The sequence below is a fragment of the Bos grunniens genome, chromosome 11, assembly GCF_055505025.1.
Source record: "Bos grunniens cultivar Pamir isolate PY7600 chromosome 11, Bosgru_T2T1.0, whole genome shotgun sequence".
NCBI classification, from domain to species: domain Eukaryota; kingdom Metazoa; phylum Chordata; class Mammalia; order Artiodactyla; family Bovidae; genus Bos; species Bos grunniens.
In genome coordinates, this window is record NC_141175.1 from 40,147,625 (window position 1) to 40,164,693 (window position 17,069).

The window sequence follows — 17,069 nt, forward strand, 5'->3', positions numbered from 1 at the left end:
TCTGGGAGTTGATGATGGACAGGGAAGCCTGGCGTGCTGCAGTTCATGGGGTCTCAAAGAGACGGACACGACTGTGGGACTGAACTGAAGTGATCCAACTCCAGTATTCTTGTTTGGAAAATGCCATAGACAGAGGATCCTGGAGGGCTATGGTCCACAGGGTCGTAAAGAGTTGGACACGACTGAATGACTAACATGTGACTTAGTTCCCCAGAATTTGCTCATCTTGTACCTGGAGGTTTATGTCCTTTCACTTGTATTAACCATCCCCCACCTTCTGCCCCTGGCACTACTATTCTACTCTCTGTTCCTTCCTATGGGTTCAGTTTTTGTTTTTGTTTTTTTAAAGATTTCTCACATAAAGTGATATCAAACAGAACTTGTCTGTCTCTGTCTGACTCATTCTACTTAGTGTAATGCCCTCAAGGCCTATCTGTGTTGTTGCACGTGGTGGATTTCCTTCTTTCTTATTCTTTATTAAGTAATTTTCTGTGTATATATGTACCACATCTCCTTTATCTATTTGTAGACGGACACTCAAGTTGTTCCCATGTTTTGCTATTGTGAATAAAGTTGCAATGATCATGGGAAGGCCAATATCTCTTTGAGATTTTGATTTCATTTCCTTTGGATATTTACTCAGAAGTGGGATTGCTGGATCATATTGTAGTTCTATTTTTAATTTTTTTTTTCATATTCCTTCATTTCCATAATGGCTATACCAATTTACATTCCCACCTTTCTTCCACATTCTCATCAACACATGGTCTCTTGTCTTTTTGATAACAGCCATCCTAACAGGTATGAGGTGATATCTTTTTGTGATTTTGACTTGCGTTTCCCTGGTGGTTAGCCATGTTGAGCATCTATTCATTTATCTACCTGTTGAATACTTGCATGTCTTCTTTGGAAAAGTGTCTATTCAGTTCCTTTGCCCATTTTTAAATCAGTTTGTTGCTTATAAGTTGTATGAGTTCCCTGTATATTTTGGATATTAGCTCCTTATCAGATAGATGATTTGTGAATATTTTCTTCCATTCTGTGGGTTGTTTTTTTCATTTTGTTGGCAGTTTCTTTTGCTGTGCAGAAGCTTTTTCATTTGCTATAGTTCCACTTATTTATTTTTACTTTTGTTGTTTGTGCTTTTGTTGTCACATCCCCCAAATTATTTCTAAGACCATAGTAAAGGAGTTTCCCCTAAATGTTTCTACTAGGGGTTTTATGGCTTCAGGTCTTATATTTAAGCCTTTAATTCATTTTGAGTTAATTTCTGTGACTGGTGTGAGATAGGGGCCCAATTTCATTTTTCTGCATGTGATTACTCGGTTTTCTCAGCACTGTATATTGAAGAGAGAATCCTTTCCCTGTTGAGTTTTGTTGACTCCCTTGCCAAATGTTAGTGGACCTTGAAAGCAAGGGTTTAATTCTAGGCTTTCAATTCTGTTCTATTTGTCTACGTATCTATTTTCAAGGCCAGTGTCATACTATTTTGATTATGATAGCTTTGTAATACAGTTTGAAATCAGGACCTGTGATGGCTCCAGGTTTGTTCTTTCTCAAGATCACTTTTGCTCTTTAGGGTCTTTTGTGGCTTCTTATGAGTTTCAGGATTTTTTCCTGTGAAAAATGCCATTGGAATTTTGATAAGAATTGTACTGAGTTATAGATGACTTTGGACATTTTAATACTATTAATTATTCTGATCCATGAACATAGAGTATATTTTCAGTATTTGTGTCATCTTCAATTTCTTTCATCAAAGCCTTACAGTTTCCATTCTACTTATCTTTCACCTCCTTGGTTAAATTTATTCCTTCTTTAGTTAAATTTATTTTATTGTTGTTCATGCTATCATTAATGAGATTGTTTTCTTTATCTTTTTTCAGATATTTATTTCATTGTTAATGTATAGAAATGCGATTGACTTCATATACTGATTTTGTATCCTACAACTTTACTGAATTTGTTGATTAGTTCTAACAGTTTTTTGGTGGCATCTTTATTGTTTTCTATAGATAATATCATGCCATCTGCACAAGCAATTTTACTTCTTCCTTTCTGATTCAGATGACTTTTTTCTTGATTAATTGCCCTGCCTAGGATTTTCAGTGCTTTGTTGAATACAAGTGGTTAAAGAGGTCACCCTTGTGTTGTTTCTGATCTTAGAGGAAAGCTTTCAGCTTTTTACTGTTGAGTATGATGTAGGTTGTGAGCTTGTTATCTAAGGCCTTTACTATGTTGAGGTATGTTCCTTTTATACCCAGTGTATTGAGAGTTTTTATTGTGAAAGCATTTTTTGGCAACTGTTTTTTCTACATGTATTGAAATGATCATAAGCTTTTTATTCTTTATTCTTTTAATGTGATGTGTCACACATTGATTTGAATATGTCAAACCATCCTTGTATCCCAGAAATAAATCCCACTTAATTATGGTGTTTAATCCTTTTAATGTGCTGTTGGATTCAGATTCCTAATATTTTAAGATTTTTGCATCTATGTTCTTCAGGGCTAATGACCTGTAGTTAGTTTTCTTTTCTTATAGTGTCCTTGTCTGACTTTAGTTTCAGGGGTAATGCTGACTTTGTAAAATGAGTTTGGAAGCGTTCCCTCCTTTTCAATTTTTGGGAAGAGTTTGAGAAGAATTGGCATCAGTTTTTCTTTCAGTGTTTAGTAGAATTCACAAGGAAACCATCTGGTCCTTGACTTCTCTTTGTTGGAAGGTTTTTAATAACTAATTAAATCTCCTTAGTCATTGTTGGTTTGTTCAGATTTCCTATTTCTTCATGATTCAGTCTTGGTAGACTGTATGTTTCTAGGAATTTATCCATTTCTTCTAGGTTATCCAATTTGTTGGCATATAATTATATATGGTAGTTTCTTATGATCCTTTGTATTTCTGTGGTGTCAGTTGTAATTTGTTCTCTTTCATTTCTGATATTATTTATTTGACTTCTCTCTTTTTTTCTTAGGTTAGCTAAAGTTTTGTTAGTTTTGTTTATCTTCTCAAAAAAACCCAGCTCTTGTTTCTTATGATCTTTTCTATTATTTTTCTGGTCTCTGTTTCATTTATTTCTGCTCTGATCTTTGTTACTTCCTTCCTTCTTATAACTTTGGGCTTAGTGTGTTCTTTTCCTAGTTCCTTGAAGTGTACTTTAGATTATTTACTTAACGATCTTTCTTTTCTCTTAATGTAGGTGTTAATTGCTACAAAATCCCTCCTAGCCATCCTAAAGTTACTTTTGCTGCATTTTATAAGTTTTGTTGTGTTGTGTTTCCACTTGTTTCAAGATTTTAAAAAACTTTTTTTTTCCCCTTTTGATTCCTTCTTTGATCCATTGGTTATACTGGAGTGTATTGTTTTATTTCCACTTTTTAAAAATATTTTCCAGTTTTCCTCCTGTTATTGATTTTTAGTTTAATAGTGTTGTGGTCAGGTTTTTTTGGTCTACATACCATACATTGAATTATTTTAGTGTTCTTAAATTTGCTAAGACTCATTTTGCGACCTGTCATATGATCAATCTTGGTGGATGTTTCTTGTTAGGCAGGTTCCCCTCTGCCCTCCGCCCCATTCAGCACTTTGAATATATTATCCTATTCTCTCCTAGCTAGTAAGGTTTCTGCTGAGAAATCTGCTCATAGCCATACAGGGATTCCCTTGTAAGTTACAAGCTTCTTTTACTGCCTTTAATTCTCTCTTTGCTTTCATATTAACAATTTTATTAAAATGGGTCTTAGAGGATATACCTTTGTGTTGAGTTCAGGAACCTAGTCACTTCATGAATTTGGATGTCCAAATCTGACCCCAGACTGGGGAGTTCTCGGTCATTATCTCTTTAAATAAGCTTTCTATCTCCTCTCTCTCTCTCTTTTTCTCCTGACACCCTCATAATTTGCAGAGTGTTTCTTTTGATGGTGACCCGTGGATCATGTGGGCTTCCCTCGTGGCTCAGACAGTAAAGAGTCTGCCCACAATGCAGGAGAGACCTGGGTTTGATCCCTGGGTCGGTAAGATCCCCTGGAGAAGGAAGTGGCAACCCACACCAATATTCTTGACTGGAAAATCCCATGGTCAGAGAAGTTTGATGGGCTACAACCCATGGGGTCACACAGAGTTGGACACAACTGAGCAATTAACCGTTTCACTTTTATACTTTTATTGATTATGTAGACTTTCTTTACTCTTTTTCAACATTTCAATGTTGTTCTCCTCTGGATAATTTCAAAGTTCTTGTCTTTTAATTTGCAGAATTTTTTTCTGCTCAATTCATTTTGCTATTGATGCTCTCTGTGGCATTTTAAAATTGTAATCATTGTATTCTTCAGTTCCATACTGTCTGTTTTTTAAAGTGATTTCTGTGTCTTTGTTAAACTTTTCATTTTTGTGTGTGCATTGTTTGCTCAATTTTGTTGAATTTTGTCTTTCCATGTTTTCTTCTAGGTCACTGATCTTTCTTAAAATAGATATTTTGAAATCTTTATTGGGTAAATTGCAGATATCCCTGCCTTTGGGGTTGGTTACTGGAATATTTCAGAAAACGAAGATCATGCCATCTGGTCCCATCACCTCATGGGAAATAGATGGGGAAACAGTGGAAACATTGTCAGACTTTATTTTTTGGGCTCCAAAATCACTGCAGATGGTGACTGCAGCCATGAAATTAAAAGACGCTTACTCCTTGGAAGAAAAGTTATGACCAACCTAGATAGCACATTGAAAAGCAGAGACATTACTTTGCCAACAGAGGTCCGTCTAGTCAAGGCTATGGTGTTTCCAGTAGTCTTGTATGGCTGTGAGAGTTGGACTGTGAAGAAAGCTGAGCATCGAAGAGTTGATGCTTTTGAACTGTGGTGTTGAAGAAGACTCTTGAGAGTCCCTTGGACTGCAAGGAGATCCAACCAGTCCATTCTAAAGGAGATCAGTCTTAGGTGTTCTTTGGAAGGAATGATGCTAAAGCTGCAACTCCAATACTTTGGCCACCTCATGTGAAGAGTTGACTCATTGGAAAAGACTTATGCTGGGAGGCATTGGGGGCAGGAGGAGAAGGGGATGACAGAGGATGAGATGGCTGGATGGCATCGCTGACTCGATGGACATGAGTCTGAATGAACTCCAGGAGTTGGTGATGGACAGGGAGGCCTGGCGTGCTGTGATTCATGGGGTTGCAAGGAGTCAGACATGACTGAGCGACTAAACTGAACTGAACTGAACTGGAATATTATTATGATCATCTGGTGGCTTCATGCTTCCTTGATTGTTCATATTCTTTAAAGCCTTGTGTTGCTGTCTTCACATTTGAAATAGCAGTTGACCCCACAAGTCTTTACTGACTAATTTCTCCAATGTGTCCAAATGTGTGTGTGCATTTTTTTTTTTTTGCTCCAACACTGTGTCAGAACTTTCTTGCTAGACACCTGGACTTCCACAGAGCTCTCTAATCTGTGGGTCATTGTCTAAGACAATGTTCTCCAGAAGCTCCTGGACCACAGTTGAGAGGGCCTAGAGGAGCTTCACTGTAGGATCCATCAGTTCAGTTCGGTTCAGTTCAGTTGCTCAGTCGTGTCTGACTCTTTGCGACCCCATGAATTGCAGCACGCCAGGCCTCCCTGTCCATCACCAACTCCCGGAGTTCACCCAAACTCATGTCCATCAAGTCGGTGATGCCATCTAGCCATCTCATCCTCTGTCATCCCCTTCTCCTCCTGCCCCCAATCCCTCCCAGCATCAGAGTCTTTTCCAGTGAGTCAACTCTTCGCATGAGGTGGCCAAAGTATTGGAGTTTCAGCTTTAGCATCAGTCCTTCCAAAGAACACCCAGGACTGATCTCCTTTAGATGGACTGGTTGGATCTCCTTGCAGTCCAAGGGACGCTAAAGAGTCTTCTCCAACACCACAGTTCAAAAACATCAATTCTTCGGTGCTCAGTTTTCTTCACAGTTAACCCTCACATCCATATATGACCACTGGAAAAACCATAGCCTTGACTAGACGGAACTTTGTTGGCAAAGTAATGCCTCTGCTTTTCAATATGCTATCTAGGTTGGTCATAACTTTCCTTCTAAGGAGTAAGCGTCTTTTAATTTCATGGCTGCAGTCACCATCTGCAGTGATTTTGGAGCCCAGAAAAATAAAGTCTGACACTGTTTCTACTGTTTCCCCAGCTATTTCCCATGAGGTGATGGGACCAGATGCCATGATCTTCGTTTTCTGAATGTTGAGCTTTAAGCCAACTTTTTCACTCTCCTCTTTCACTTTCATCAAGAAGCTTTTTAGTTCCTCTTCACTTTCTACCATAAGGGTGGTGTCATCTGCATATCTGAGGTTATTGATATTTCTCCCGGCAATCTTGATTCCATCTTGTGCTTCTTCCAGCCCAGCATTTCTCATGATGTACTCTGCATATAAGTTAAATAAGTAGGGTGACAATATACAGCCTTGACGTACTCCTTTTCCTGTTTGGAACCAGTCTGTTGTTCCATGTCCAGTTCTAACTGTTGCTTCCTCCATACAGGTTTCTCAAGAGGCAGGTCAGGTGGTCTGGTATTCTCATCTCTTTCAGAATTTTCCACAGTTTATTGTGATCCACACACTCAAAGGCTTTGGCATAGTCAGTAAAGCAGAAATAGATGTTTTTCTGGACCTCTCTTGCTTTTTCCATGATTCAGCGGATGTTGGCAATTTGATCTCTGGTTCCTCTGCCTTTTCTAAAACCAGCTTGAACATCTGGAAATTCATGGTTTATGTATTGCTGAAGCCTGGCTTGGAGAATTTGGAGCATTATTTTACTAGCGTGTGAGATGAGTGCAATTGTGTGGTAGTTTGAGCATTCTTTGGCATTGTTTTTTTTTGGGATTGGAATGAAAACTGACCTTTTCCAGTCCTGTGGCCACTGCTGAGATTTCCAAATTTGCTGGCATATTGAGTATAGCACTTTCACAGCATCATCTTTCAGGATTTGAAATAGCTCAACTGGAATTCCATCACCTCCACTAGCTTTGTTCGTAGTGATGCTTTCTAAGGCCCGCTTGACTTCACATTCCAGGATGTCTGGCTCTAGGTGAGTGATCTCACCATCGTGATTATCTTGGTCATGAAGATCTTTTTTGTACAGTTCTTCTGTGTATTCTTGCCACCTCTTTTTAATATCTTCTGCTTCTGTTAGGTCCCTACCATTTCTGTCTTTTATCGAGCCCATCTTTGCATGAAATGTTCCCTTGGTATCACTAATTTCCTTGAAGAGAATCTAGTCTTTCCCATTCTATTGATTTCCTCTATTTCTTTGCATTGATCTCTGAGGAGGTTTTCTTATCTTTCCTTGCTATTCTTTGGAACTCTACATTCAGATGCTTATATCTTTCCTGTTCTCCTTTGCTTTTCACTTCTCTTCTTTTCATAGCTATTTGTAAGGCCTCCCTAGACAGCCATTTTGCTTTTTTGCACTTCTTTTCCATGGGGATGGCCTTGATCCCTGTCTCCTGTACAATGTCACAAACCTCCATCCATAGTTCATCAGGCACTCTGTCTATCAGATCTAGTCCCTTGAATCTATTTCTCACTTCCACTGTATAATCATAAGGGATTTGGTTTAGGTCATACCTGAATGGTCTAGTGGTTTTCTCCACTTTCTTCAATTTAAGTCTGAATTTGGCAATAAGGAGTTCATGATCTGAGCCACAGTCAGCTCCCGGTCTTGTTTTTGCTGATTGTATAGAGCTTCTCCATCTTTGGCTGCAAAGAATATAATCAATCTGATTTTGGTGTTGACCATCTGGTGATGTCCATGTGTAGAGTCTTCTCTTGTGTTGTTGGAAGAGGGTATTTGCTATGACCAGTGTGTTCTCTTGGCAAAACTCTATTAGCCTTTGCCCTATTCCATTCTGTATTCCAAGGCCAAATTTGCCTGTTACCCCAGGTGTTTCTTGACTTCCTACTTTTGCATTCCAATCCCCTATAATGAAAAGGACATCTTTTTTGGCTGTTTGGTCTAAAAGGTCTTGTAGGTCTTCATAGAACCATTCAACTTCAGCTTCTTCAGTGTTACTGGTTGGGGCATAGACTTGGATTACTGTAATATTGAATGGTTTGCCTTGGAAACGAACAGAGCTCATTCTGTCGTTTTTGAGATTGCATCCAAGTACTGCATTTAGGACTCTTTTGTTGACTATGATGGGTACTCCATTTCTTCTAAGGGATTCCTGCCCACAGTAGTAGATATAATGGTCATCTGAGTTAAATTCACTCATTCCAGTCCATTTGGATCCATAGTTAGGACTGAAATCTGTTTGTCTACTACCTGACACAAGGGTGGATGAGACTCCTCTCAATTCCCTTGGCATATGGTGATGGATCCCACATCTCCCACAAAGACACTTTTATCTGGATGGAAGCCAAACAGTTGTTGTGGGGTGGGATACAAGCAAGGGACTTCTTATTTGGCTGTCTTGCTGATGTTCCTCTCTTAGGATTCTATTAGAAAAATTTTCCCATTATTTTTATTTATTTTAAAGTCTTTATTGAGTTTGGTACAATATTGCTTCTGTTTTACGTTTTTGATTTTTCGGCCATGAGGCAATGGGATCTTAACTCCCTGACAAGGGATGGAACCCACACTCCACTGCATTGGAAGTCGAAGTCCTAACCACAGAACCACCAGAGAAGTTCTCTCATTATTTTTAAATTGTGAAATTACATAAGATTTACTGAAAACTTAGAGAATAATTTACCAACATTCATGTATGCATCATTTAGTTTAATAAGTAGCAAGTGCATTTGAAACTTCCTGTATCTTCCTCTGCACCCCAGTACCCACTTCTCTTTCTAATTATGATGTTGGTATTTATCATGCCCCTATACAAGTTTATAACATACACTTTTAGCTTTAAATAATGCATTGGATTACTTTGCATATTTATAAATTTTACAGAGATGGGATAATGCCACATCTATCCTTCAACTTCTTTTTTCACTCAATATTATGTGTTCTGAGATTTGTCCACATAGATACTACTAGCTCTAGTTCATTTTTTATGAATATGACACCATTTATTTATCCATCCAGGTTGTTTTCATTTTTTACTATTCCAAATAACACTGCAGAGAACCAGATTTTCATTTTTTACTATTCCGAATAATATTGTAGAGAACATTCTGGTTCATGTCTCCTGGAGCACACTTAGCATACTCCCCATATTTCATGGGTAACAGAACACGAAATGCAAACCTTCCTGTATCTATGGTTCTGGCAGAGACTTCAAAGTCTGAACCAGTTTTTCCTGATGGACTATTTGCCTTGTTTTTACTAATTTGTAGAAGTTTTAAAAATGTTTTCTAGAGACCAGTTCCTTGCTGATTACAATCATTGTAAATACATCTCCAAAGTTTTTATCTTTGTTAATGTTTATTCTGCTTAAAATAATTTTAAAAATTCTGAAAGTGTCAAAATTTGTGAATCTCTTCTTATATTTGTTGTGCTTTTTGGGTCTTATTTAAGAATGGCTTCATCAAGCCCTGTAGTGGAAGGATTTCTCCTTTAATTCTAGCTGTTTATTTTTAGTGACATAATGGGTTTTGGCTTATATCCTCTGGTAGTGTCCTCTGTGCCCTGGGTCTATTCTCATCCATGAAAACTATGACTTATGCATACAGAGACTCATCTCCCAGGCCTACCAGACCCATTTCATCCCAGGGGTGCTGCCATCTTGACCTATCTCATTTTTTTTAAGTGCCAGCCCCAACCTTTTTGTCTTAGTTAATTAATTTCCTTTGGGTTGTGCTGGGTCTTCATCGCTGCACAGGCTTTTCCCTGGGTGCAGCAAGTATGGCCTATTCTTCATTGCAGCACTCGGGCTTCTGATTGTGGGGGCTTCTCCTGTTGCAGAGCACGGACTCTAGAGCGCAGGTTCGACAGCTGTGGTCCAGGGCCTCAGTTGCCCCTTAATTGCATGTGGGATTTTCCCGACCCAGGGATGGAATCCGTGTCTTCTGCTTTGGCAGGCGAATTCTTTACCACTGAGCCACCAGGGAAGCCCGACCTGTCTCGTCTTGTCTCCAAAAGAATTACCTAATTTAGTCAGTAAGCTTGGCTAGAATTTTTTCAGCAAAGGTTTTTGAAATTCTTCTCTAGAATAATGTTAGATAGAGATTGATAATTGGACAGTAGAAATGGTTTATATGGGTTTTAGAGCAAGATGACGACAGCCATGCAATTAAAAGACACTTAATACTTGGAAGAAAAGCTATGACAAACCTAGATATCACTTTGCTGACAAAGATCTGTATAGTCAAAGCTATGGTTTTTACATAGTCATGTACGGATGTGAGAGTTAGACCATAAAGAAAGCTGAGCGCCAAAGAATTGATGCTGGAAAAGACTCTGGAGAGTCCCTTGGAAAGCAAGGAGGTCAATCCTATAGGAAATCAACCTTGAGAATTCACTGGAAGAACTGATGCTGAAGCTCCAATACTTTAGCCACCTGATTTGAAGAGCTGACTCACTGGAAAAAACCCCGATGCTGGAAAAGGTTGAGGGCAGTAGAAGAAGGGGGTGACAGGATGAGATGGTTGGATGGCATCACTCACTCAGTGGACATGAATTTGAGCAAACTCTGGGAGATAGTGAAAGACAGGGAAGCCTGGCGTGTGGCAGTCCAGGGCTCACAAAGAGTCAGACACGACTTAGTGACTGAACAACAAAGACTGGTTTTAAAATCCCAATCAAAAAAAAAAAAAAAAATCCCAATCAAGTCACTCGTTCTGAGTCTTAGTTTTTACTTTTTATCTATAATTTGGGGATTAGTTGTATTTAAAGTGAAGAATGTTATAAGTTTTGAGTGTACAATTCTGGACGCAGAGCAGTTGTAATAAGCAATGATGGTTAAATTTGTTAAGTACTTAATATACGCTAGTCACAGAGCTAATTGTTTTATGTGAATTATTGTACTTGGTCCTTATGACAGTCCTCTGAAGTTAAATACCACGACTGTAGTAATGTAGGGGTGAAGGTAAAGGTTTTGATTGGATTCAGATCTCAGCCCAGCTACTTACTGTATGAACTTCAGCTCTTACATTTTGGTTTTTTCATCTATAAAGTAGAAATATGATAATAGTATATTTATTAGATTTTTGCTGCTGCTGCTGCTGCTAAGTCACTTCAGTCATGTCTGACTCTGTGCGACCCCATAGACAGGCTCCCCTGTCCCTGGGATTCTCCAGGCAAGAACACTGGAGTGGGTTGCCATTTCCTTCTCCAATGCATGAAAGTGAAACGTGAAAGGGAAGTTGCTCAGTCATGTCCGACTCTTAGCGACCCCATGGACTACAGCCTACCAGGCTCCTCCATCCATGGGATTTTCCAGGCAAGAGTACTGGAGTGGGGTGCCATTGCCTTCTCCGATTACATTTTTAGGGTTGTTGAAAAATTGATTAATAATCTAATTACATTAGATTTAGGGCTCCTTTTTAATAAAGGGCCATAAATGAAATGGCATATAGAGATTTTTCTCTCAGGGCTCTGTAGGCTAGAAGTCTGAGATTAAGGTGTCAGCAGGGCTAGGCTCCCTCTGACAGTACAAAGGAATGATCTGTTCCAGGCCTTTCTCCTCCCTTGTGGCAGTGTAATGCCAATCTTCACATAGTATTCTTTCTGTATGCACATGTTCATGTCCAAATTTCCCTTTTTAAAATAAGGACAGCAGCTTCATTGGATTAGGGGTCCATTCCACTTTAATATGATCTCATTTTAACTAATTACATATAATGACCTCCATCCCCAAATAAGGTCACATAATGAGGTTACAGAGGTATGGTAGGACTTGAACATATAAGTTTTGGGAGGACACAAAGCAACTCATAACAATATACATGAAAGTTTCTCATGAAGATAAAAAAAGTTGATATATGTTGAGAGTATAGAATATTGGTACAGAGAAAATGATCAGAAAGTATTAGTTCTTGTTACTATCACCGTGAATCAGATGGAGAAACTGACAGAGTCGTGAAATGACTTTCCTAAAGTTACATAGCCAATAAGTGGCAGAACCATGGTTTCAATCCTGATGTGACTGATCCCCAAAATTCTGTACTACGTGTCTTCATCACCTAAAGAGGACAGAACAGAGACCTTTATTGTTCAAGTCTCTATTTAAAAGAAGAGGCTCACCTGAGTATAATTATGTACAAAGAGTTCGTGCTTAGTCACTCCATTTCCTTCTCCAAGGGATCTTCCTGACCCAGGCATCAAAATTGCGTCTCCTGGATTGGCAGGCAGATTCTCTACCACTGAGCCACATGAGAAGCCCTAAGTACAAAGACTGTTCTGAAAATTGTGTTTAGTACTTCAGTTGCATAGTTGCGTTGCATATACATTTTCTTATTTTCAGTAACATATTTAAGATAAAACGATTGTCAGTGATCAAAATGAAATAAATTAAAAGAAAAGTAAGCCTTGCATCATTGTACTTCTGTTTTCCTAGTCCTTATTTATTGCGTTGTATCATTTGTGCTCCCCTTTCCTCTGTGCTATTTTTTTTCCACTTAGTATTGTCCAGAGCCAGGACAATACCTCCTTACTGAGGCTGCCTTCCTAGTAAAGTATTCTGTTGGCTGTTGTCTTTTCCTTCCAATTAATAGTTACATCCCATTTGTATAACAGGATGCTTGCCCAGGCGTCCTGGGTAAAAAAATCAGTGAGGTAAGCCCTGCTGGGGCACATGTGTCATTGCCCCAGTGAGTTCACAAAGACTCCCCCAACAGCCTGGAACTGAGGGCAGTAGAGTTTGCCCTTAGGGACAAGTGAGAGGTGGTCACGACAGGACAGGCCTAGCCACCTTTGGAGGCTGAGACTTTTACCACCTCATGTCGTGAGACCAAGCCTTCAAATTCCCCCTCGTTTCCAGGGTGGCTAATCCCATCTCTCCATCAGGGTCCCACAACAGCGTCCTCACCCACCAGGCACTGTGGAATTAGGATTTTGTTTTCCTTTTTCCCCGTGTGGTTCATCGTGCAGTTAATTCTCCCTGCTTGTGCTGAGGCGAGGCTTCTCTGGGATGTTGGAAGGAAATTTCCTCACATTTTCCATTTCTTTCTTTCTGAGACAGTTTGCTGGCAGAGTAATGGCCACTTCTCTTGGCAGCCAGATGAGAAGCCGAGCTTAAGGCAGAGGCGAGAACAACGCTTATGTGGCCAGTGTTATTCCTTGGCATTAAAAAAAAGTCAGTCCAACTTGGGGTCTTTTTTTTTTTTGAAAAGTAAAGGAAAATGCAAAATTTTAAAAAGAGAATGACTGTGGCTGGGTGACAGATGCCGTGTTTCTCTTTCCTCCCAGGCATCAACACTCACCCTTCTGTGTCACAAGCCCTGGCCTGGGTCTCCGGTGGCTGGGCTCCTGGGCTCCAAGGCCCAGTCCTCCACCTCTTGTTCCCAAAGGCCGCCTCTCTCAGGCCCCGTGTCCAGGTGCCCAGCCCCACGTCCCAGTGGCTGGCCACCCCCCTCAGATGTTGGCTACCCCGCCACAGGCCCTTAGTCACTCACTGAGTTCCTCTCTTCTTGTTCCAGATGGCCCTGCTGCCAGAAGGACAATATTCACGTTAAAGGGCTTCTGAAGGGCTTTTTGCAACTACAGTACAATTATCAAAATCATAAAATTACCATGAACACAATATTATTATATATTCTATAGACCTCATATTCAATCCATCACTTTCGATTAGTTCTTGCTTAAGGAATTGCTATCACTTTTAAAGAAAGTGATGAAATAAAAGCAATATGTGTGTGTGGTTACAATACAAAAAAGAGCAACATTACGGAAAGGCTGACAGAAGTTCCCATCTCTCGTGCCATCACCACTCATAGCCCTGTCTTGCTTCCTAGAGGAAACCATACTTAATCATTGCTTTCTTTCTTTTATCTATTTAGTTTTTTATTTTGTTTATCATGGTTTAATGAGTTACATAGTTCTACAAGGATTGTTATTAAAACAGCAGTACATTTTCTGTCTGGGGTGATGACACTGATCTAAAATTAGATTGTGGCAATGGTTGCACAACTCTGTAAATGTATTAAACCCACTGGGTTGCACACTTTACATGGAAGAAAAGTGTGGTCAATCATGTCTGACTCTTTGGGACCCCATGGATGATACAGTCCATGGAATTCTCTAGGCTAGAATACTGGATTGGGCAGCCTTTGACTTCTCCAGGGGATCTTCCCAACCTGGGGATCAAACCCAGGTCTCTGGCATTGCAGGTGGATTCTTTACCAGCTGAGCTACCAGGGAAGCCCTTACATGGATTAATATAATGTAAATTATATCTCAATAAAGCTGTTCTAAAAAGGGGAGGATAATAAACATTTCCAAGAAAAACTTGCTGAAACCACTCTCCCGTCACTTCCCAACAGCAACACATTTCAATCAGGGTGAGATTTTCCTCCATATTTCTAACTGGTTTGCTTGCATTGCTATTTTTGATTATTCATTTTTTGTTGTTGCTGTTCAGTCACTCAGTCGTGTCCTATTCTTTGTGACTCTGTGAACTGCAGCCCGCCAGGCTTCCCTGTCCTTCACTATCTCCCAGTTTCCCCAAACTCAAGTCCATTGAGTTGATGATGCCGTCCAACCATCTCATCCTCTGTTGCCCCCTTCTCCTCCTGCCCTCTGTTTTTCTCAGCATCAGGGTCTTTTCCAAAGAAAATAATTAAAAACAACTAAAATTAATTTTCATGGTTTATCTATTTGTTGATTCAAAAGTTAAAAATTAATAATAAAATTTATGAATATGTAATATTTTAATTGCATACCCAACTTAATTGCATTTTTATTACATTTCATTTTTTGTTCAGTTTTTATTTTTTCCTGGAATTTTTAACTGCCTTTCTTTTTCTCTTGCATTGTCTACCTGAATTATAAGCTTAAGTTTCTAACTAAGAGTAGATTATGTTAGTTATAGTTATTAATGTATTGGTCTTAAAAACACAGAGGAAAAATTACAGATGACAAGCTAAGGAGTGTAAATGGATGAGAGAGGTAAATGAAAAAGAAGAGAAATAAATATATCCAGATCCTTTTCCTTGATTTTTACTCTCTGGTGGTCTCTGTTGTTTAGCTTTAGTCTGGATTGACTCTTCTTTCATTGTGCTGAACAGTTTTTATTCTGCAACCTTAAATTCCTGAGTTGAATTTGTTGTTTCCAGAATCCTGTGTCTTCCTCTTTTTACTCTCTTATTTTGCTGGAATATATCCTCAAGTGTATCTATGAAAAAGAAGTAAATTTTTCTTTTCTTGAAAAGAAAATCATCTTTGTCTAATTTTATGTTAGATTGATAGGGTGTACAATTCTATGCTGAAACTAGAATTTTATCAGAAATTTGAAGGCTCTGTATGTTCTAGTGTTTTCTGGAATTCAGTATTTCTGATGCAATGTCTGAGGTCAGTTTGGTTCTGGTTCTCCTGTAGACAATTTTATTTTCCTTTCTGGAAGCTTATAGGATATTTTTCTTTATCCTTGGTGGTCTTGAACATGTTTTTCTCTCATTTTCTCTTTCTCTTTTTTTGTGCAATGCAGTTGGTTGACCTTTCAATCTAAAAACTTGTATCTTTCAACTCTGGGATTTGGGGGTATTATTTGAAAAATAAAGATTCTGTTATATCGCTTTCTTTTTTTTCCCCTGGGACTTCTACAAATCAGATGAATTAATCCTACATGTCTCTTATCTTCTTTCTTTCTTTTAAAAATTATTTTGTATTCTTTTTGTTTTTATTTATTTATCTTATTTTTTTGGCCATGCAGCATGTAGGATTTTAGTTCTCTGGCCAGGGGTCAAACCCATGCCCTCTGCATTGGAAGTGTGAAGTCTTGACCATGGAACCACCAGGGAAGTCTCTCTTATCTTCATTCTTTTATTTTATATTTTCTTTTCTTTTTTATTCTCTTTGTTAGGAGATTCTCTTGCTTCCCTGGTAGCTCAGGTGGTAAAGAATCTGCCTACAATGCAGGAGGCCCAGGTTCAATCCCTGGGTGGGGAAGATTCCCTGGAGAAGGGAATGGCAATCCACTCCGGTATTCTTACCTGGAAAATTCCATGGAAAGAGGAGCCTGGAGGGCATGGACAGAGGAGCCTGGTGGGTTGGACATGACTGAGCAACTAACACACACACACACACATACACACACAGGAGATTCTCTTAGATTTATTTCCCAATCATTCTGATAATTAAATTCTTTTTGGATTGTTCCTTTTAATTGTAGTACTGTGTCTCACTGGGCTTCACAAGTGGTGCTAGTGGTAAAGAATCTGCCTGCCAGTGCAAGAGATTTGAGAGATGTGGGTTTGATCCCTGGGTGGGGAAGATCCCCTGGAGAAGGGAATGGCAACCTACTCCAGTATTCTTGCCCAGAGAATTCCATGAATAGAGGAGCATGGCAGGCTACAGCCCACAGGGTTGCAAAAAGTCCAACACTACTGAAATGACTTAGCACTGTTAGTCGCTCAGTCATGTCCAACTCTTTGTCAGTGCATGGACTGTAGCCCACCAGGCTCCTCTGTCTATGGAATTCTCCAGGCAAGAAAACTGGAGTGGGTTGCCATTTCCTTCTCCGGGGGATCTTCTTCACCCAGGGATTGAACCTGGGTCTTCTGCATGGCAGGCAGATTCTTTACCATCTGTGCTGCTAGGGAAGCCTGCACTGTGTCTCACTATTATTTCATGTGGCGTTGCCTCAAATCTCTCTGAGGATACTAATTAGCAATCTGCTGTGTCTGTGAATTGCCCATTTCTAATTGTTTGTGTTGGTCTTTCTCTTCACATTGTGGGATTCCCTCAAAAGTCTAGTAAATTTTTAGTTGTTTGGTTATATTGAAGGATGAGGCAGTAGAAATGGGTGATTGGGAGGTCTGTGTGAGAGGGCAGAGCTTGTCAACTGTAGCTTTTCTTTAAGGAGAGTGGACAGGAAGTTGGACTTTACCGAGGAGACTGCAAATGCCCCACACTGACTATCCTAGTTTTTCAGTTGGTCTACTTAAAAAAAAATAATTAAATTGTGCTGGATCTTGGTTGCTGTGGGCAGGCTTTCT